Source organism: Macaca fascicularis, chromosome 3 (genome assembly GCF_037993035.2).
Source record: "Macaca fascicularis isolate 582-1 chromosome 3, T2T-MFA8v1.1".
Classification (NCBI taxonomy): Eukaryota; Metazoa; Chordata; class Mammalia; order Primates; family Cercopithecidae; genus Macaca; species Macaca fascicularis.
In genome coordinates, this window is record NC_088377.1 from 155288185 (window position 1) to 155310738 (window position 22554).

A 22554-nucleotide genomic window follows, 5' to 3' on the forward strand; every position below is an offset into this window, starting at 1 on the left:
GTTACATTATTTAGTCTTATCCATTTTATTTATTCAGTATTATGCTTTCATTAAGTCATAGAAGCATTGTGTACAAAAGCAAAAACAAGTAAATAAACAAAAAATAAAACTAGGAACAATCCAAATGTCTGTTTACAGGAGAATGACACCTAAATTGTGATATAGATATACTCTTCCACAGAAATATTATATAGCAGGAAAAATTACAACTGAATATAGCAATGAAGAATGTCAATTACCCACTTTGAAAAACTGCAAGAAGGTATGGAATGATAGCAAATAATACTCTCTAAATTCTATGTAGGCCAACATGGTGAAACCCCATCTATAAGAAAAATACAAAAATTAGCCAGGCGTAGTGGTGCACGCCTGTAGTCCCAGTTACTCAGGAGGCTGAGGCAGGAGAATCACTTGAACCCAGGATGTCGCAGTGAGCCAAGGTCGTGACACTGCACTCCAGTCTAGACAACTGAGACTCTGTCTTAATAAACAACAACAACAAAAAAAAAACCGTAAATAAACGCTTACTGAGGACAGTCTTTCTTACTAAAACAGAATACCACACTTGATGAGAGAGGGTCAAGGCAAACCAGAAAGCAGATTCTTTAGTGAGAAGGATTCTATTTGGTTTCCCTGGGAGTTCTTCCTTTCACTCAATGTTTGTTTACTTAGTAACTCTGTTACCACAGCCACTAGCTGTGAGGGACTCTGTTTTCCTTCTTAGAGAAGGGATGTCTAAAGAAATACTCTATACTTAGCAGGGTTTAGAAACTAGCTGACCTGTTATTTTGTTCCACTCAGGGATAAAGGCCAATTCCATTAAAATATCATGATATAACATTACCCAACTCAAATCATGGGGGGTTTATCATTTCATTTCAATATGGGAGGGGGCTGTATTTTGTTGAATTTTTTTTTTAAGCATTGTACTTTCGTACAGAATGCTTCTATGACTGTAATGAAAGCATAATACTGAATAAATAAAATGCATAAGACTAAATAATGTAACTTTAATAAAGCTCAAAAACAAGAAAAACTTACAACTACAAATTTTCACATTCCCGAAATAAGATCCAGAGCTGTAGAACTTTATTTATTTGTTTCTTTTTTTTATGGTAAGACCTATAATTAGAGCCTACTGTTGTAGTACTAATTAATCCTATGGAAGGAATTAAGTTTTTAAAAAGCATACATGTCTATGGCTAAGAATTATTCAATTTCATTGAAATCTTTTCCTTTCTGTATCCTCAGTGTTGAAGGAGTACAACATTGATTAATGCCAGCCCAAATCAACACAACTTCACATCAACCAATATTCATTATAAAAAGGGAAAGTTTATTTCCTGGAAAGACAAAGGAGGAAGCCTTGTTTATACTTTCATCTCAATATAAACAGTATGTTCCTCATTTAAGACATAACTTTCCAATTATTTTATCACATAATTACAATTATTATGCTTCATTTAAATAAATATTTTATTTTGCTAGTAACCACTAATACTTCTATAACTTACACTTCAATAGGTACACTTCTAAGAGCTTTGCAGTTAAACTTTGCAATCTGTGAAGTAGATACTCTCATTATGAGCATTTCGCAGATAAGAAAACTGAGGCCCAGAGAGATTAAGTAATGTGATAAAAGTCACACAGTTCATAAGTACAAGAGCTGACATTCAAAACCACAGAACCTGGCTTGAGTGTCAATGCTCTTAAACCTTAATCTATATGGTCTGTACTAACCTGCTATATAAAATGAAGTCACTTAAAATATCAGCCTAGATAGTTAAGCTAGCAGCTCAGCCCAAAGGAGCTATTAATATTTTAAGTTTGGTTAGTAATTTTGAAAATTACTACTCAGAATCTTTTGCCTTTATTAGAGAGATACATTTGGTATTTGCTTTTTTTCATTAGCACTGCTTATGAGACTATGACCACTTCCAACATGAGGACCATTCCTAACTATTTCTGTTTTCCGGAACCTGGTGTCTTGCCTATCACATAGTGAAAAAAAAAAAATCTCTGAAAAGATAAATAAGTATTGACTGATGGAACAAATTGGCAAATTAAAGGAAGTGTTGAGGTAAATGGATGTTTTAGATGAAAATTTTGTTCTCAAGAAATAATAAAATAGTTTTCTCTGAATTAAAGACATGATCAGCTTCATCTATTTCACTGAATTATAAAATTGATCATTAATTTAATTATCTTAAGTCTATCATTTGTGCCCTTGTGTAATAAACTACCAGAGATTATTCCTGTGATTATTTTAAAAGGGTCCAAAAATTAAACTAGAAAATTTGAGTCCCCAGCATTTTGATAACAACATAATGTTGTCTAACATTGCTTTTCCAAACTTGTATTCAAAAATGAACATTTTCAGCAGGTATATACCATACTAAAATACTACAATATATTTTGAAACTTACTAAGTGGCACCATTGAAAACAAGTTCGAAGGGTACATTTTCAAATAAAGAAGCATTTAAAACATTTGCTTAGAATTAGTGAAATAGAGCCAAATTTTAATCCTTATAATATTATTAGAGAAAAGTATAAGTATTTGTAAGTTTCCTATCTTTATCACTGGTCTTGCCCCATTGGTAGGTCAAGAATCTGACTTACCTCTCCCACATGTATTCCATACCATCACATATATGGAAAACATGAGAGAGGTAAGGCAGATTCTTACCCCACCAATCTCCATATAAAAATCTGGGCCAGGCCAGGCACGGTGGCTCATGCCTGTAATCCCAGCACTTTGGGAGGCCAAGGCAGGTGGAACACCTGAGGTCAGGAGTTCAAAATCAGCCTGACCAACATGGTGAAACCCTGTCTCTACTAAAAATTCAAACATTTGCTGGGTGTGGTGGTGCACACCAGTATTCCCAGCTACTTGGGAAGCTGAGGTGGAAGGATCACTTGAACCTCTGAGGTGGAGGTTGTAGTAAGCCGAGATAGCACCACTGCACTCCAACCTGGGAGACAGAGCAAGACTCCGTCTCAAAAAAAAAAAAAAAAAAGAAGGCTGGTCCAGTTATCAACATGGTTCTGGATTTTTAAAAATTAATATTTACTGGACACCCATGATACAAAGGCATGCACTAAGTGCTCTGTAATAGCACACTGCATGTATATGATGTGCTTCCAGTATTCACAAGTATTGTCTTGTTTTGAGTTACAATACAGGCAACTTTGATGTCTTTCTGCCAGTATCAAAGTGAGGCCCTGTGTGGGTTAATTTACTACCCAAACTTACAGATGTGGTGGCAGAACTGGGGCTACAAAAGCACTAATAGTAATAATAAAAAGGAGAGAGGGAACAGGCCAGCATGATCCTCGTGGAAATAGCCCATCAAAAGGTTCTGCTTCATAAAAGTCTTCATTTTAAAGCAATGTTAAATGGCTTGGTCATACATGGAATGCACACAAAACTAGCTTTATCATCAAGGGTTAAGTTTCTTTTGATTAATATAGACCACTTCCTAAAATAATACTATTTTAAAATATGGTTAATGTATTCTTGTATCATGCTTTTCTCTCTTCTTGCTTAAACTTAATTGAAAAAACAAGCTTCACAAAAGGCACCCTAGGAATAAATAGGGTATGTAATGAGCAACCATTATACATGATTTTTTCACTCATGTGGAACCCCTATAACCCACTAATGAGTTCACCACTTGTGAGGTATTAAGGCCCTTTGTTTCAACTAGGTTAATCATATTTTATGGCCAACCATTTTGTCTCTTCTATTCATGTGTATACTCTTTCATTGCTAGGTAAAGTGTTCATACTTTATGGTCCAATTTATTATTTGGCTGCATCTGAAAATCAAACTTATATGAATATTTTGTTTGATATGCAAAATATACTAAAGTTTCTATTACTTTCATAAACATACAATAAATTGTATAAAAAGGCAGAGTTTAGGAAAAGAAAATTGGGGAGTTCCCAAGCTTTCTCATACTAAGTATACAAAAATTCATTTAGCTCAATATTAATGACAATAATGGCTACTATTTATGGAGTACCTTCTCTGTGCCTTACTCTTTATATATTTATTGTTTCACCTAACCAAGTCTTTAAAACGGTCGTATACAATAGTTATCTCCCTTTCACAGCTGAAGAAACTGAGGTTCAGCAAGCATAATTTTTCCATGTCACAGAATGGCAAACTTGAGCTTATATTTCATCCTGATGAACACACTGCCTACTACATCATAGCTGTTGTCTATCCTCACTCCTTCCATTGTATCAGACCAATAGGCTGAAACTCTTAATTCTTATTCCATCATCTCTCCAGTTCATTTATTCAGTTATTTATTCAAAATACATTTACTGAATACCTACCACAGGACAGACGTTGTTTTAGGAACTGAGGACATAAAGTTAACAAGACCAAGTCCTTGCTCTCAAGCATTTATAGTGTCAGGACGAAGTCAGGCAACAAGACATAAACAAACAAGATAATTTCAGAAAGTGATAAGTGCTGGAAAGACTGACAGAGTGAAATGATAGAGAATATGGGAAGGGGGGCTGGTGAAGTGGGGAGTGTCTATTTTAAATGGAGAGACCTTTTTGAGGAGATGACATCTGAGCTGGACTCTGAATGATATAAAGAAGACACCAGGTGATCTGGGGCTGAGTGTTCCCATTAGAGGGAACATCAAGTGCAAAAGCCTAAGGCAGAAACAAATTTAGTATGTTCACAGAATAGCCAGAATGCCATTGTGGATGGAATTTACTGAGCTGACATGAAAGTGGTAGGAGGCGAGATGGGGTTCAGGAAATAAGCAAATATAGAGCCTTATTAGCCCTAGTAAAGTTTGGTTTTATTTTAAGTGCAGGGGAAGCCACTGGAGTGTGTGGGAGTCCCCCATTCTTACCACCATAGGTAATTCTGCCTCTAATTACAGCCAGTTGAACTAGCTCATTTTTAACAGATTTCCTGCTTCTCATACCTCTAGCTACTGTCTGTTATTCTATTGTGATGGAGGAAATTCTCAATCACCCAATTGGAATCTCTTCTCTTTCCCTTGGATTTTCCTGACAAACGTCCCCTCCATGTACTGATACCAGAGTCACATTAGCTTGATAGGCTGCCCTAAGCCTGCCCTACCACTCATGAAAATTATCTTTACCTTCTCAGCTCCGATGCTGATCATCTCAGACAGATGTTAAGGGAAATCTCAAGGGGGTAAAGGTGGATGCCACTTGCTTTAAAGTATAGTAAACTGACACCACTTATTAGACCCTATAAGAAATATTCAAATTTTGAAAGAGAATTCATGTTAATCCAAATGATTTTTCAATCTGTAGGTAACATAACTGTAAGAAAGTGACTTGAATTATAATCAGGTGACTTGGGATCATGACAAGACCCCAACCCAGGCGTCTCCAGGGTTAGCCCTTCTAATTCAATCTGCTTTTCAAAGTTTCTTGACTTTCTTACCTTCTAAAGCGTTATATAAAAATTCCCAAAATCTATTCTAAATACTTGTGTGTATATAGAATTTATCTATCATGTATGTATACACAATTTATTGTGTATAAATATATACATACAAGTTTATACTCTATATGTACAAGGGTGTGTATATGTATATTTGTATGTATATATTTATACTCAATAGCTGTACAAACCATTTCTAGAGAGAATGTGTTCTAATATATTATTTCAAACTTCAATATTAACTACATTTTGAATCCAAAGGTAATTAACAGAAAAGATTCCAAGTGATTTCAATGGTGTTGAAAAGTAGTTGCAATCATGTGTTTAGTATTTTGGCCATAATTCAGTCAGATGAAAAAGCCAGAAAAAGCAAAAATAGATAGATAGATAGATAGATAGATAGATAGATAGATAGATAGATAGATAGACAGACAGACAGACAGACAGACAGAAAGATAGATAGAGATATAGTGATAAGTAGTGGTCTCCTAATTTCTTTAGTATTTTATATAAAAATTATCCTTTAAAAATTGTCATACAGGCATGACTTCAGAAATTCTACTTCTCTTACACCTAATATTAGGAAGTAGCTTCAGTGACATTTGAGAATAAATCAAATAAAAGAGAGACATAGGACTCAGGAGAAATGAAATTAGCCCAGGTACCATGATCTGAATGCTTCTGTCCCCCTAAAATTCATATGTTGAAAACCTAATCACCAATGCCGTAGTATTAGAATGTGGGAACTTTGGGAGTATTAGAATGTGGGAAGTTTGGGAGTGGGAACTTTGGGAGAACTGATATAGTTTGGATATTTGTCCACGCCCAAATCTCATATAGAATTGCAATCTCCAGTGCTAGAGGTGGGGCCTTGTGGGAGGTGTTTGGGTCATGAGGGTGGGTCCCTTATGGCTTGGTGCTGTCTTCACAATAATGGGTAAGTTCTCACAAAACTGGTTGTTAATAAGTGTGTGACACCTTCCCCTCCACTCTCTTTCTTGCTCCTGCTTTTGCCATGTGACATGCCTTCTCCCCTTTTGCCCTCCACCATGACTAGAAGCTCCCTGAGCCTCCCGTGAACCTGAAAAGATGCTAGCACCATGCTTGTACAGCCTGCAGAACTGTAAGCCAACTAAATCTTTTTTCTTTATAAATTACCCAGTCTCAATTATTTCTTTATAGCAATGCAAGTACAGCCTAACACAGAAGGGACTAGATGATGAGAGCAGAGCCCAAATGAATGGGATTAGTACTCTTATAAAAGAGGACCCAAGGAAGCTTCCCCAGCCCCCTGCTTCCACTGTGTGAAGTAACAGTGAGAAGACATTGTCTATGAAGAAAGCAAGCCCTGAACAGATATGTAATCTGCCCACACCTTGATCTCGGACTTCTTGGGCTCTAGAACTGTAGGAAATACATCTGTGTTGTTTCTAAGTCACCCAGTTTGTTGTGTTTTGTTATAGCTGCCCAAGGGGACTAAGACACATCTGGTGTCTTTTATTATAAGGGGCTCCTCTCATGAACTCTTCCAAACATAATTAACGCCCAAAGGCCCCACCTCCAACTACCATCACACTGGTGGTTAGGGGTCCAACTTATGAATTTGGGGCAAGCACAATTCAGTCTATAGCACTTGCAGATTCAAGTTAGGTGACAGAGATAGTATAGACCTGACTTCTGGGTGAGAAGAGGAGCATCACAATTATATTGTAAAAAGATCATAAGGGATGGGCAATCTTGTAACCATCTTGAAAAATACAATGTACCGCTTTATGTGTAGATGTATATATAGACATACATATATACACACACATATGTGGGTGCACATATTCTGTAACTACATTCAATAAGAGAGCCTACGGGTAGCTCTAATAGAAGTGAGCACACTTAGTGCTCATATGTTGGCCTCTGAATACCACTCTTCTTTATAAGGAACCAGGGCTTCTGGGGGAAATTGCGGATCCAAGAGGTAGGGCAGGAAAAGCACAAGATGAAGATGAGTCTAGAACCTTCTGTGACAGAAAACAAAGAATGATGTGGGCTGCCAAAAGAACACAGACTTCAGCTTGAAGGAGTTCCACTGGCCAACTCTGCAACCATTTTAAACATTAAAATAAATAATGATAGTAACTAGTAACTGATTATAACCCGTTGAATTAAGAGAATAAAAACATTTAGTGAGGAATAGGTTACGTACACAGTTTCAAATTATCTCCCCATGCAAATGCTGCTTATTTACAAAAAGAGAAAAGGAATTTCACAATGAAGCCTGGCATACATCATCTTAATCAAGTGATCACAGTGAACATAGTCATTAATGGGACAAATTAAAATTCAACAGTACCTGATAGGATACAATGAGAAAAAAAGCAGGATCTCTTTTGTGATACTCCTGCAAAAGTTAAATAATTTCTATCAAATTGTGAGGAAGCATCAGACACCCAGAATGAGGAATCATTACAAAACAACTGCCCTGTTGTTTTCAATAATTTTGACAAGGTTTGACTGTGTCCCCACCCAAATCTCATCTTGAATTGTAGGTCCCATAATTCCCACGTGTTGCAGGAGGGACGCAGTGAGAGATAATTGAATCATTGGGATGGTTTCGCCCTTACTGTTCTCGTGGTAGTAAGTCTTACAAGATCTGATGGTTTTATAATGAAAAGTCTTTTTCTTGGTTCTCATTCCCTGTTGTCTGCTGCCATGTAAGACATGCCTTTCACCTTCTGCCATGATAGTGAGACCTCCCCAGCCATGTGGAACTGCGAATCAATTAAACCTCTTTTTCTTTATAAATTAACCATTCTCAGGTATGTCTTTATCAGTAGTGTGAAAACAGACTAATACAAGTGTCAAATTCATTAATGTCAAAGAAAGACTGAAGAACTGCTCCAGACTAAAGAGGACTAAAATGAATGACAATTAAATGCAACATGTGATTCTGAACTGGATATGTTAGCTGTAAAGAACATTATTAGGACAACTAGTAAACTTAAACAGAGTCAGAAAATTACATGGTAGAAATGTGTCAGTGCTGAATTTCTGACTTTGATGATTGCATTGTGTTGATACAGGAAAATATCCGTGTTTATAGGAGACACAGTAAAGAATTCTGTGTGATGGGGCATCAAGGCAACAACTTACTCTGAAGTGGCTCAGAAAAGGGTTTTGTTTTTGTTTTCTGTACTTGTACATTTTTAAAGTGAAAGACTGTATCAAATTATATTTTTAAAAACTACACATGGTTTAGTGTCACATCAAAATTTCCAGACATAATAACCACATGCCTTCTATCTTTTGGTTTTTTATCTCACCTTATATCTTGTATGTAACACTTCCCTGGCAATGACCACCACCTGCTTCAGTTTCAGAGCTGGCCAATCCATTACTCATCATTTTCCAGGAATATTTTCATCTCTCCTCTCTCTTAGAAAATTTCTTCATATTCTTTATGACCCCTTGAGATGTCCACTCTCCTGTGGAACCTTTTCAATTCTCCTGAACACATTTACTTAGTCACCTATTCCCACCAGTTTTGTACATTACCCTAATACAGTACATGTAGTGAAGGAAAGGCCTGTGATGTATGATGTATTTGTCTTTCTATTCCCATGATCCCTAGAATATAGGGGAATTCCAACACATTGTGTTGAATGAGTAAACACTAAACTAATAAAGTGTCAAAATTGTTTGTTAATATTTTATTCAATAGCAGTTCTACTATAATTTTTAATCACTGATATCACACAAACTTGTGGACATAAAATATTTTTGAGAGGTTTTAGTGGTTCTATTATATATGCATAACATTATGAGTCCTTTCAGATTATTTTTTGAGTAGAATGAGGAGGGAAGAGGAAAAGAAGGAGGGAGGGAGAGAGGGATGGAAGGAAGGAAGAAGGGAGGGAAGGCAAGAAGGAAGGCAGGCAAGAGGGCAGGAAGGCAGGCAGGAAGGAAGGCAGGAAGGAAGGGAAAAAATGAGAAAGCATACATACTGTTAAATTTAATGTAATCCAGTCGCAAAATAAGTTAATTATGTCCATTTCATTAGAAGGGGGAAGTAATTTTGAATACAAAAACTTCAGTGAATTGGTAGGACTTAGCATCCTCTCTAACATCTGATCTGCAAAGCTGCCTGGCCAAAGTAGACAAAACATCCACTTTAGAGTAGTCAAAACTAGATGTGACCCCCAACTCTGCCACTTTTCTGATATCTGATCTTGGACAAGTTAGTTAATCTCTATGATTCTCAGATTCCTCATCTATTAAATAGAAAAATACCATTAAATCTATCCGTTTATTGTGGAGATTAGAGGAAATTTTTTAAATAAAGACCATAGCATTATTCTTGGAATATTTGAAGTCCCTAGAAAGTGGAAGCTATTAATTTTATATCTCTAAAATATTGATACTCTATACTGTCCAATTGAAAGGCTGTCACTTTGTTATATTTTACTAATAATTAATACATTAAAATAAATATTGTAATTATGAGGCAGCAAAATCTTACTTCTGAATAATCCAATGATTTCTTCTTTATCTATAAAAATGTTATGTTTATGATTACAGATTTTATTTTCAAATTGGTTATTTTCCAAGTCAGATGAATTTTCAAGTTAGTTGTATATGAGGAAAGAAAATTGGACATTTTGCACATATAAAGCTTCTTTGGTTTGACAAGTTGAGAGGTATATTGTGCTTAGTTCTCAGGATCGTTTTCTTACTTTCCAGACAAAAGGTTTTCTGCTGCTAATCTGTCAGTCTTAAATCTCATGGGATATGCTCTCTTCAACCCTCCTCTCTCTTGTTTTTTGAGTAAATAATTATCTGATGTTTTCCTTCTAATGCATACATTGCTCTAAATCAAAGCTCTCTAAAAGAAAAAATTACATGGAAATGAATGACCTAGTAAGTATTAATGGTATTTTGAAATAATAAACAGCAGCTATAATGGCTTTTAGCGAAGTCAAACTAAAAAAATAAAATAAAGTAGAGGTTACCAAGTTCAGACTGATGTTATTTTTCACATCACTTCTCTTAGAGTTAGAAAATCCATGAGGAATAACAATAAAGTCCCCCAAACTTGAGGCAACAAATGAATTAGAAAAGTAAGACCAAAATATCACACTTTTAACTTTAAGGTCAACGAGAGTAAGAAATCTAAGCATATAGATCCATTCAAAGTCTCTATTTGTGTGGGTTCCTTTAACTCTTAATACTGTGTGTGAATTTCTATGGTGTTCATATCCACATCCTTCACGTGAATTGCTGAAGGAGTTTTTATATAGCATCTCCTTCTGTATTCACTCTAAACAAGTCAGCAATCACTATTCACTCTTAAGAGTTTGAAGAACTTTCTTTGTACGTGCTTTGAAAAGTGTTGTATAAAATTGGAAATTTCCAGAATGTTATTTATGTTCAAGGACAGATTCAAACAACGAGGAGACACCAGGCTTGGATGAGTCTTCGAAAACAAAGGCAACCTATAATCCTGTATGACAAAAGGACATTATTTGGAAAATGCTGTGCATGGATGAATCACAGAACACAGAATTACCAATGTAATTATCACTGATAAGCCCCCTCCTCATGCTCTGTGCCCATATTGCTAGGGTTTTAACAGTGCTCAAGAGCTATATTTTGCACTGTGGATTTCAGAGAGCCCCTAACAAGTCACCCATATTTTGGAAGCAGTGAGCAGGAGGATTAATGAGTTCCTTAGGCCCCCTCCTCTGAATGAGTATTTATTGATTGTGACAGAGGCATAGGGAAGTGAATGATAGAGGGTAGAGTTGCATACCTCATCTGGCTCTCTGCCTTAATTTGTTTGTGAAAATGGATTAAGACTGATGGCAAATAAGCCTGTGCAGGGAAGACAGGACACAGAAAACTATAATGGTCACAGAAGGAGAGAGCATTGACTAAAAAAAAAAAAAAAAAGTTTTTAGCTGGGTGCTATTTTTGTAATCTAGGATTTTAGGCACACATAAGCTATTTTAATATCATGCATATGAATATATTCACAAAGTTACATGCAGTTTACAGCCTTTAAAACAAGGTTTTCCTAACTTACAGCACTGTAAGCTCAATTTCATGTACCTAGGTCTGAAAAAAAATCAGATTGTGTTCTTTTGGTCTCATACATCATCACCAATAAAAGAGATTTCTGGTGCTGGACCGCAGATGGCACCTTTGTTAAAGATGCATGAAGTCAATGGAATAGACCTGATTTCTCTACAGCTGTGTAGGCTCTGGAGGTCTGACGGTAATAAGCATTTGTTTATCACTTACATGATGCATAAATCATTCAGAAGAGAAGATACAATTAAGGGTGGGGGTGTCTGTTTCCTTTTTTGTTTTGTTTTGTTTTTGCTCAGGTGTGCTGTTGACCAGACCAAAATTAAGGCTAAGAATGAAGTGTTATTAGTATAATCTCTTTCCACATGACTTTTATCCTCTTTTGTTTTGATAGAGTAAACAGCTGCAGTTTGAAGACTACGGTCAACTAGATCTCCATGTGGCTGTATTCTTCTACTAGTTTCCTAGGCCATCATAAGAAAGAACCACAAACCAAGTAGCTATAAACAACAGAAATGTATTGTCTCACAGTTCTGGAGGCTAGAAATCTTAAAGCAAGCTATTGGCAGGGCCATCCTTTCTCCAAAGTATGGAGGTAAGAACCTTTACTTTCCTCTTCTACCTGTTGGTATTTGTCAGAAATCCCTGGCATTTCTTGTGTTGTAGATGCATCATTTCAATCTCTGCCTCTATTGTCACATGGCTATCTTTTACCTCAGTGTCTCACTTGCTATGTTGTTTTCTTCTTATAAAATCACCAATTATATTGTATTAAGGCCCATTCTACTCCAGTATGGCCTCATCTTAATTACATCTGCAAAGATCCTACATCCAAATAAATTCACATTCTGGGATGCTAGCGGTTAGGACTTCAACACATCTTTTTCTGAAGGATACAATTCAACTCATGACAGTTCTCGATTGATTTTCCTAAACCTAATGTGTTTTGGAGGATATATTTACATGTAAGACGGTGAGAAGCACATGCCAGCAAGGAGAAAAACTGCAAGAGTACTTAAAGTTATGTTTGAATTTCACTGACTCTCTTACCTTCTTAATCTAATTTTAGCATTCCTTTGTTAGAATTTTAAAACTTTAGAATGTTTGAAGAGCAGAGTGTCCTTGTTTATGATTTGTTTGACATAATTTCTTTAAAAAATTACCTGGAACTAGTTATTCTGGTTTACCAACTAACTGCTAATGAATTAGCATACATTCCTCCAACCCTATCTTTAATACAGATTAGTTTTAGATAGGCTTGCAACTAAGGCTATAAACCAAATCCCTACTATGTGTCAGGCCCTGGGTAATAAACTTTTTATCCAACTCTCTGCAAAATCCTCTTCCATTAGTTATTATTCTATCAATTTTACATATAAGTGGATAAACTAATGATAGTTATGTGAGGCCAACAACTTCTTAGAAAGTATTAAATGCAGCAAACCTACCTTTTGAATTTTCTCTTAAGCCAAAAAACTGGCTCAGCTAATTTTTCCTCTCTGACTTGACTGGTTCTTTTAGTATGACATATGTATTGACTCATTACCATTTTACACCCAGGCTGTGCTTATTATAGAGGGGAAAAATTTGCCCTTAATTTACCTTCTGGAACATTTGTTTGTCTACTACTCTTTTTGAAGGTGTGTATAAAAAATTTTCTTCCTATTTTCAATTAAAAGGGATACAATTTTATTTTGCTTTAATGTAGAGAACAAACTCAGATTGAAGCCATTATAATATGACAATATATATCTTTACCTGATATAAACAATATTTACTTCAATTCAATTGACACAAACCTCTTATTTTAGCATTATTATGGATCACAGTATTTTTAAGACAATAGTCTCATACCTGCTGCATTAACCAAAACCTGAGGAAATAATTGACTTTGTTCTAATATCAAAACTTAGCTTTTGGCCGGGCGCGGTGGCTCATGCCTGTAATCCCAGCACTTTGGGAGGCCAAGGTGGGCGGATCATGAGGTCAGGAGATCGAGACCATCTTTGGCTAACACGGTGAAACCCCATCTCTACTAAAAATACAAAAAATTAGCTGGGCGTGGTGGCGGGCGCCTGTAGTCCCAGATACTCAGGAGGCTGAGGCAGGAGAATGGCGTGAACCCGGGAGGCGGAGCTTGCAGTGAGCCGAGATCGCGCCACTGCACTCCAGCCTGGGCAACAGGGCAAGACTCTGTCTAAAAAAAAAAAAAAAAAAAGAAAGAAAGAAAGAAAGAAAGAAAGAAAGAAAGAAAGAAAGAAAAGAAAAAAGAAAAAGAAAAAAAAAAAAAACTTAGCTTTTATCTAGTGTAATATTGTCCTTTTAAAAATCTCCTTATTCTAGTCTTCTCTGCTTGTGACCTGTCACTACACAGAACCAAGAGAAGGCCCTGTTTGCTTCTACATTAAATGAGATTCAGACACCCTTTCATAGAACATGAGATGCTGCCTGATATGAACTCAGTTCATCTGTGCTGGTGCCAGCCACATTCCACAGCACCACATTAGCTTTCTTGCAGTAGTTACTACAAGAACAGATTCTTTTCCTCCTCAGATCCTCCGTGTATGCTGCTCCCTTAGCTCCTCCATGGCTAGCTCCTTCCAATCATTCAGAAGCATGTTTGGAATAGGTGTTCATGGATGCTGTGATAAACTGGATGTCCATGTCCCCTCAAAACTGTTATGCTGAAGTCCTAATACTCAATGTCATGAACTTTGGAGTCGAGGGTATTAGGAGGTAATTGGGTTTAGAGGAGGTCACGAGGGTGGAGTTTCCTCTTATAAGAAGAGATCGGAGAGCTTGCACATGTTTTCTCTCTCTCTCTCTCTCTCTCTCTCTCTCTCTCTCTCTCTCTCTGTCATGTAAAGACACAACAAAAAGATAGCCTCTGCAAACCAGGAAGAGGGCCCACACCCAGAACTTCACCATGTTGGCACCGTGATCATGGATTTTCAGCCTCCCTAACTACGAGAAATAAATGGTTGTTTAAGCTGCCCAATCTATGGTATTTGTTATAGCAGCCCAAGTTAATTAAGACAGTTACCTTCTCTGCTTACTCTTTTTAAGTCGATTTCTCCATGTAATTTTCCAACCTCCTGCCTTATTTATTTCCTTAAAAGCGCTTAACATCCTTAATTATTTATTTATTTCCTGGTTATTACCAGTTTTCCCTCTAGACTGTAAGGTCTGTGAATGTGCAGAATTATTTTTTTCTTGACCATAATACGCTATCTATAATATCTATTTCGTTGCCTGGTATATATTAGCTATGCATCAAATAATTGTGGAAAAATATAAATAGGCATTTAATACTTGGATTCACTCTGAAGTCTTGGTACATGTTTTAATTGACACATAATGATTGTGCCTATTTCTGGGTACATGTTATATTTTGATACATGCATACAACATGTAATGATCAAATCATTTTAAATATTATTTTATCATGATACACTTACTACTATATGAAATAAATCAAAGAAATACCCAGATATTAGATGTTCTGCTTTTGTTTTATTTTTATGTTGCTGTTTTCATGACATTGAGACTTTAGGAGTTTTATAGTTAATTGTCAGCTCTTTCAAAGACAATATTTAACAGCACTTCTCCATCATTATTTTGTAAAAGTAATAGAAACATCCACATAGACATTCTGTTTGTGTCTCATATTTTACATGGATTAATTGGGAACCTAAAAGACAAAGCTAAACTTAATAGTAAATTTCAAAGCATAAACTTTAAAAAGATAACTCTCCTTTCTGGAAAAAAAGGTAAGATATCAAGAAGAAATGTGTCACTATAAAAATTGATCATCTCTCTCATAAGTTGCCACAAAATTTTAATGTTGATATAAGTATTACAAATAATGACTCAGTGACATATGAAATGGTTGAATTTGTGGCTACTGTCTTTATTACCATCAGTTAGTGTATCAAACTGCATTTATTTAAATCATTAATGTGATACATTGTTCTTTAAAAAAAAACTTCATGCTAATTGTTTGATATTCTTAAAACCTGTTTATGACCTAGCCCAAAATGATATACTAAGTACTTCATATATATTAAGTAAATAAGTGGTCATTAAATATATGCCCTTCCATTGGGAATTGGGCTATACATATCCATTCGGTGACCTTTCCTAAATATTACCTTCACCCCATAGAATAATGATCAGGAGAAGGGGCGTTAGGGCGTCTCCAAGCTTTGATACTTACATTGCCACTTACTCATATCTTTCCATAATATGTGAATAATAATGCTTATCTTATTGGGATTTCCTGAGATTGCCCATTAAGCGCTTTGTACATCAGTTAGCTGGTTGTTGAAACTAATCGTCAGGCAGGCAGACAAACCAGATGGCCATTTGTGATCTCTTCTAACTCCTTAATCAAACAACTCCAAACAGCTTTTTAAGAGCCTATCTGGACAGCATTCTCTAGAAACTATAGTTGATATTCAAAATGTAAATGTGTTCAATAATAGCTAATAAAATCTCAAAACATAGCTTGACTTATTCTGCAAATTACAAAATCTCCAATGGTAATTAGTAAATAATAATAACAAATCTTATTGGGAGTTACTGATAGATGTTAATGCTTTGGTATTACCTAGCTGCATTCTGATATGTAGTAGTATCTTTTGTCCAATTATGGTGTGCTTTTTCTTTAATTTTACCTGCAGGGGTCACTAGTGTCAAGATCTTCCTTTCTGTTTAGATTTTGATGGGTAATTACCTGCTGGCAGGTAATGTATTATAGGAATAAGGTAATATATTCTTACGATTTACTATTCAGTAAGGAATTTATTAACATAAAGATTATGACCTAGAATACACCCTTGGGAAAATTTCATGTTGATGTGCTTTTATTTGGAAGGCGAGTCACTGTGTTTGCTAGTAGAAAATAGTTGACAGAAACTTCAGTTTTAACTTCTTATTGGATGTAACTGTGGAGTTCAGTCAAATGACAATAAGCCAAGAAAAAAGCAACTAATTTATTCAACAATTTTAAACAGATATGTTCTTGTATGTCATAAGAAGTATGATTGTCATAAGAAAAATGGATAATGTAAACCTAGTTAATGAAACTAACTTTACATATTTTAGTAGATACATTAGTATATTCTAAATAGTAGCCTTCATTCCATTCAGGTCATTAATATAAGGCTATAAGAGACCCTTTCTATGAATTATTTAGGTAGGAGGGTGACAATAAACCTCAGTATTTTACAATCTAATGCAAATTAAATGTTTGTAACCATGTAACTCATTTTATAAATGATATTTATCTATGTATCGAATGTTAATTTTAAGTATGTTTTCTAATAGGTGGAAATGATCCAATTAGACTTATTGTTGGCTCTGAATCTTCTCTTTGAACAAATGTTATGATACAAAGGTTAAAAACAAATTGAACTAAATCCAATCCACTTCCTTTGCTGGGACAAAAAAAAAAAAAATAGTATTAGGCAGGAAGACACTTTACATGTAGAAAGTCTCCGTGCAACTCTTGACTCAGGAGAACGTTTCATCCACAGGCAATTACACCTCATCTGTGTTTGGCAGAGAACATTAAGGTAAATTCATTGCTGCTGTATTTGTTTTTCATGGGGGAAAAAATGTGACTAAAAGAAGAAAGGACATTTGGTAATTTTCCACTAAAGCTTAGATTGGCAATACAATCACCTCAGAGAGTTTATTTTGAAGAATTAGTTTGTTTTTTCCTTAAAAGCCTGAACTGACAATGAGACTATCCTAAATCCGTAAGATAATTGTGTAACTCTATGATTGTTAGGACTGGACACATTACGTTTCAGGAAAATTAAAAGAGAATTTTCAGAGTTAATTTTTTAATTCCTTGGAAATTTCTTCACAACCTTTCTCTATTTCACAATGAAAGGCAAACACTACCTTGAAGTTTAAATGCAAGTGAATTAATTCTTAAAAAAATAAATGTATTTGTACTAGAACTGCAAATGTTTGACAGAAATTAGAGAGTGGCTCTTAAAGAAACTCTCAGCAGAAGAATGATAATTAGTTTTAAAATGTACTTCTAGTATCTTCTCAGACCAACAGGACTTTATTTGCTGTATCATCTTAAAGTGTCTAAGGGACATTCAGGCTTGGAATATCAAGGGAGACATGTTTTACTACAGTCCAAAAAGGAGTGTGAAAATATGATGTGAAAGGCACAATGAAATTTCCCAAATAGAAGCTATTTAGCTTGAAATCAGCTTTCCTTATTTGGAAAAAATAATACATTGTGAATTTTCATAATAAAAATATTTGCATAACTGTCTCTTACTCTATGAACTTGAATATTTATTTTGGGGAAAACATATCTTATTCCACTGTTTTTAGTGCTGTGTGTTCTGGTTTGGGAAGATATGAAAATATACAAAACAAAAATTAATATCTTTTTTAAGTTTACTAAGCAGTGATGGTAAAAAAAACAAATTATGATCCTAATTTTACACATCAAAATTGTTCTAAAAACTGGGCCTGGCAAATTCTTCAGCCCACTGGAAAAGAACCATAATCAAAGCATAGAACTTTATCTTGTCAATAATCAAATAAGAATTATTGGAGTCTATATTATATACTAATCTCTATATGATATAAAAGCATGAAACACACATAGTTTTCTCTTAATTATAGTTTGAGAAGAAAAACACAATGAAAATAAGAATTTACTAAGAAAGAGAAGATATTCATATCTGTGAATCACCATCATGAACAAAACATACTTGTGAAAATATTTAAGCCTGAAGTCAAGCACAGAGAGTTTATGACCTCTATAAGCTAATGATCGTATGCTTATCAATTCAGCTCTCTTTTTTGAGATAAGGAAACACAGGAACATAATAGTAAGTGATTTGTCCAATGACATAAAACAAATTAATGGTCTAGTATACTGTTAGAATTGTTATGGTGGAACTAAAAACAAATCAAGCCCGATTTGGTCTACATGCTTATAGTATCCCTTGTCTTCTCCTCCTCCGCTGTATTCCCTGTCACCAAAATGATCTTCACAAAATGCCTTTGATCTGTCACTCACTTGTTTAAAGACCTCTTCAAGGCTCCACGAGATCTGAACTTAAGGTTGCTTTTCTGCCTTTTTTTTTTTAACTACCCTGCCTGTGCCCCCTGCAAATAAAAAACAAGCGAAGCTATTCTCCAACATACACTGAATATTTTTAACACAAAATGCCTTAGTGCACACTGTCCTTTCGCCCTGTAATGCCCTCCTCCTTACCTCTTCAAATACAAACTTATGTATTCTATGTTCTGCTCAAAAACAACTGGGGTCTTTCTTGATTTTTTATCTTCCTATTGGAGATAATCTCTCCCATGCTTAGCCCATTACACCTCTGAGGTAAACAGAGTCCTCCCTCAGTATCCAAGGGGGATTGGGTCCAGGAACCACTAGTAACAAGATGTTAGATGCTCAGGACCCTTATATAAAAGGCATATTATTTCCATGTAACCTGTGCACATCCTCCTTTATACTTTAAATCATCTCTAAATTATTTATAACCTAATACAATGTGCATGCTATGTAAATACTTGTTATACTCTATCACTTAGGGAATAATGACAAGAAAACAGTCTGTACATGTTTAGAACAGGTGCAGTCATCTATTTTTTTTTTTTTCTGAATATTTTCTAATGTGGTTGGTTGAGTCCTCAGATGTGAAACCCAAGGATACAGAGGGTTGACTGTATGTCTTCCTCCCACAAGACTGAAAGTTCACTGAGGACTGGGGCCTTCTCTTATCATATTTGTATCATCTGTAGTACACTGAATGACTTATGCATATTCACAGAGAAGTAACTTATTAATAACAATCAACATAATTAAAATAGTTCACATTTATAGACACTTACCCTGAGTCAGGCACTAATCCAAGTACTGTAGATGAAGTTAGGATTTGAAGCCAGGCTGTTGGCTCCAGGGTTCTTGTATTTAGCAGTGTGGGCTCTGGAGTCCGCTGTCTTGGACCGAATCCTGATTCTACTACTTAATAGCTGAGTGATCTCTCTGTGCCTCAGGGCTTCATCTATAAAGTGAAAATATTAATGGTACCTAACTCAAAGGTATTTTAATAGATGAATTAAAATAATACATTTTAAATACTTTGAGTGGTGCCTAGCACATAGCAGTGCAGAATAGCTCTATTTATTTAGTTTGTTCTAAATATTTTTTGAGTTAATTAATTCAACCCTCCTGGGAAAAGGAGGGCTTGTCCCACCTCCTGTCAAAATCCTTTTCTAACTTTAAGGACCTGCCTATAGCCAACTTTTCTGTGAAATCATTCCCAGTGCCAACAAGATTATTCCTTCACAATGTTTTACATTTCTAACCTTCTAACTTTACACAGCAGCTAACTATATGTAGCTATAGGAAACAGTTATCTTCAGCTATACTTATCTATAATGTTAGAAATAGTTAATGAATTAGGAACTTTGTATCATAATAGTAAAAAATGATCATCTAACTTTCTGTGTTTTGGATCCAGTCTTTCTTCTGACTTGCCTAAATATGTGAAAATGATTCTTGTAGTAGGCAGAATGCTTTGAGTGACCTGAATAGGACTACACAAAATAAAAACTCTATACTTGATCACACCTACAGCAGAATTCTAATTTATAAATTGGAAGGAAAAAAAAATCTCTCAGGGTGCCCAGGTAATGTTAACATATCAAAGATGAAGTGTTTACTCAATATGCTAGTAAAATCCCAATTTAATTCAATCTTTTCCCATACAGGAATTGTTTTCATATCTGAGGAATCATACTCAATTTTCTAGGTTGTATTAAAGCATGATTTTTAAGAGGTAATCCATAAAGATGTATTTTCCTATAATGAAAAGTAAATATATACCAGACATTTTCCCTGAATAAAATGAAAGGGATTTTACAACAATCGTGGTGACTTGATCGCTTGTTAGGTCAGCCATCCTCCATGACGAGACTCAGGAGAAGAGTGACACAAATAACCAGATGAGGGATTCCAATGAGGTATTTTGACATTGCTGTATTTCAGCCATGCTTTTTGAAACTAAAGCATGAGTAGTTAAAATCAATCACTGGCTAATTGGATTTTAACACTAAAGTAATTTTTCATCCTCTTTCTGTAATGGGAATAATCAACATAATATTAGGTGTCATTTCATATTTTAGTGATTTTATTATTTAGTAGGAAAGAGCACTAATCTGCTTTGACTCAGGCCCAAGACTTTGTGAGATACTTTAAAAAAATGCCTAAGACCATTTCAAGGTAACAGTGAAATATTTATGTGGCAAAGTTTAGGAAGAAAAGCAGGGAGGGTGGGATATTAAATGAAAATAGAAAACGAACAGCCTAGAAATCCAAAAACTGAGTTCTTTCTCAGGTTTCTCAGTGGAACTACATACCCTTTCACAAGTCACCATCAGTTATTCTGCGGCGGTATGAGGTATAGAAAAAAAAAATACCAACTACTTCAAATACATGTACCTGCATTTCACGACAAAGAAGGTTTTATTTCACCAGTCATTCAAATATATAACACTCAAGCCCTGGGGACCCTGGGGATTACAATGAAACAAGTATTTTATCAAATGTTCAGGAACCTTTAATAATGAATCACTTCCTTCTCTTTCAAACATAATAATTTTCCAACATGAGTTCTATGTATTTTGAATTTCATAGAAGGATATGAGGTAGTATAATTTATGGGTACATCATAAATATTTGAAAAATTAATTTCACATAGCATCTCTGATCTAAATTCTAAATTCTTATTAATTTTAAGATACTCTTAGTGTCCATCTAGAGAACAAGAGGTAAGGTAACCTACTATACCAGTATAACTTGTTTTTGTTAAAATTGGCATTGATCAATTAAGCCTTCTAAACAAAGCTTTTCCTTGTAGTCAACTGGACTGTGAGACAACCCTAAATATATAAGGTTGAAATGGAGAAAGCTAGTACACCTATAATATCTTCCCTCTCCTTCTAACATCCACTTTAGCTAATGTGGCAGGGCTGAATTGTTCTCCCCCACTCACCCCCAACCACTGCCATTTCCTAGTATATAATATATACAATATTGGGGTAACTAAAAGCAAATTTAATAAAGTGACTCAAGGTATGTTCACAATTTGAAGCCAAGGATTTGAGTGGGGCTTCCTTCTCAAGAAAAAAAATTGTAATAATAACACTGACTAAACTCTGGAATACAACTTTAACAGACTCTGAGCCTAGGAAGAATGCAGACGTAGCCTTCCTCCTAAGAGCAGCACAAAAACCATAAATTAAATTTGTAATTGACAGAATATGCAATGGTTCTATTATCCCCATGGCACAGAAACCCCCAAGCATCATGATATGCTCTGATGCTGCATGTGAGGATTAAGAAGCCAAGTGAAGACTACCACAAAAGAAGGTGGAAAAAGAGAAATAAAACCAGAGAAAGAGGCAGTGGACTTACAAACAAAATTCTAAAACACATGATAAACTCAAATACCAAAGTACAGATAACCAAATCAAGAAATGGAACATGGATTCACTCCACATCAAATTCTTTTTATGAAACAATCCAATGAATAATTTAAATATCTATATTTGAGATACTCAAATTGATAAATGAAAGAAAAATTTTATTTTTTCAATTGCAAGGAATCCTTCTTAAAGAAGAAAATGATGGCTATGTATGAAAAGAACAAATCAAATAAAAATCATGGTCACTAAAATTTAAAAATATCCACATTAAACAGAATAAAATAGAGGATTGGTGAATTGAAAAGATTATATAAGAAATTTATTAAGAATTCAGTACAAAGAACAAGGAGATAGAAAAACATAAAACATTATTTTAGAGGTCTGGAGGAGAAATTTAAAAAGCACAACATAAACCTGATAGGAATTCCAGAATAGAAAGAATGATGGAAAATTAATATTTAAAAAAGTATAGCTGAGAATTCTCCAGAATTTAGGGGTGAAATGAATTCTTAAATAAAATATATACTTCAGCTTCCAAGAAGA